The sequence below is a fragment of the Macrotis lagotis genome, chromosome 6 (genome assembly GCF_037893015.1).
Source record: "Macrotis lagotis isolate mMagLag1 chromosome 6, bilby.v1.9.chrom.fasta, whole genome shotgun sequence".
NCBI classification, from domain to species: domain Eukaryota; kingdom Metazoa; phylum Chordata; class Mammalia; order Peramelemorphia; family Peramelidae; genus Macrotis; species Macrotis lagotis.
In genome coordinates this window covers 57,031,621-57,033,478 of record NC_133663.1, presented here as the reverse complement: position 1 = coordinate 57,033,478, position 1,858 = coordinate 57,031,621, and the positions used below count along the sequence as shown (strand labels likewise).

Sequence of the window (1,858 nt, the reverse complement as noted above, 5' to 3'; positions counted from 1 at the left end):
CTTTTTCAACATGATTAATATGGAGATATGTTTGATATGATTATACATGTATAAGCTATATCAGACTGTCTGTTCCGTTGGAGATGGGGGGGTGGAGAAGGAAGGGAGAAAAATTTGGAACTCAAAAGTTTACAAAAATAAATGTTCAAAACTATCTTTGTGTGTAGTTGGAAAAAAAACATATTTGAAGACAAAAAATAAAGAAAAAAGAAATAAAAAGAAACCAAAAAAATTAGAACCCAGGTTTACTTCTACACTGTGGTGCAGGTAATACATCTATGTTTTGGGTTTTTTTTTAAGGTTTTTTACAAAGCAACCAGGGTTAAGTGGCTTGCCCAAGGCCACACAGCTAGGTAATTATTAAGTGTCTGAGTCTGGATTTGAACTCAGGTATTCCTGATTCCAGGGTCGGTGCTTTATCTACTGTGCCACCTAGCTGCCCCACTTCTATGTTGAAGTAATAGAAGAGTTAAGTGGAGTTGATGTTTGCATAAGAAAAAGAAAATATGTTCTCCCCAGGAAAGCATCTAGTTGTTAATTAGAATATTCTATTTATTACCATAAAAATTCTAATCGGGAGCCACTCCCAGAGACTGGCCTGGGAAAGTAGAAGATGAGAGACCCATTCACCCAGGCCATGGCTGAGGACAAACTACCTCTTATGGGGTTTAGCGAAGACCTGGCCAAGGTATCAGCAATTCAACAGAAAAGGACTTCCATTTTTAAATGTAGTTTGTGGTACATGTGGTACAGTTCTTCAGTCATTTTCTAGTTTATAAAGAGAAGCTGTCATCTTTTTTCTCTTTGGATCCAAAATTGAAAAAATAACTCTGAATATTTTGGATGCAAAGCTATCATTTATTCTGGATGTAGGAGATGCTAATTTGAAATATCAACTGCAACTGTTAATGGTGTTAGAAATGGTCCTGAAGTTCCCCAGAGTCTTCTTTGTCTACTCAGTCTGAGAATAATAGAAAAGATACTGGACCAGAGAAATGTGAAGCAGTAGCAGGACATATCTTAACTGTAGTCAAGGAGCCAAGTTATATCAGGCATCTTAAAAATGGTTCAAGTGAGTGTTCCTATGATGGCTATAAGAAGCAACACATCTAAGGGACTGAACCCAGATCTTAGAGACCAATGCCCCAGGGCCTGATGGGGAAACTGAAGCAAAGAAAGTTCAGATAGTGAATCATCTTTGAGTGACTGAACTTCCTGTTGATTTATGGAATTTATATATCTATATAATATACACATACATAGAAGGATGGATGTTTTTACAGCTAATATGTTTTAGACTGAAAGTGAAAACAATTCCAATTATTGGAGGGTGCCTACTTTCAGAGATCACCTCCCTTAAAAAATATTTACTAGACTAAGATTTTTCAGCTCTTCATAATGGCTTCTAATCACAAGTCAAAAAATTATTTATGAATCATTTTAATTTGTAAAATTTCTATAATGAATAATTTGAATTATTAAAAGAATTAATAAACAGCCACACAATTAGCCAAAAATTAAATCCATGTTTTAAAAATTCAAATGATTTTTTTTTATTATCATGGTAGATGAGTAATTTGACAGTGGGTATCTTATTACCACATAGAAGTATCTATAATCCCACTGTACTTGAATAAGAAAAAATTAAATGGCCTAATTAAATTATAGAATAATTTCATTACAAACACTATGTTGTGATATTTGATTGATGCCATATCAGTTGAAAGATAAAACACATTTACTTTGAGATTAATAGCAGGTAATATACTTCCTAATTAGATTTACCCAAACATTTAACATGGTTAAATTGTTGAGACTATTTACATTAATCATTTTAGCATGAAAATATTCACATTAG

General features: G+C 33.3%; 1 pseudogene; it reads left to right on the top strand.

Annotated features, from left to right (window-relative positions):
• Positions 1–637: 637 nt before the first annotated feature.
• LOC141492125 (WASH complex subunit 3 pseudogene) lies at positions 638–1,156 on the top strand (annotated as a pseudogene).
• Positions 1,157–1,858: the final 702 nt, after the last annotated feature.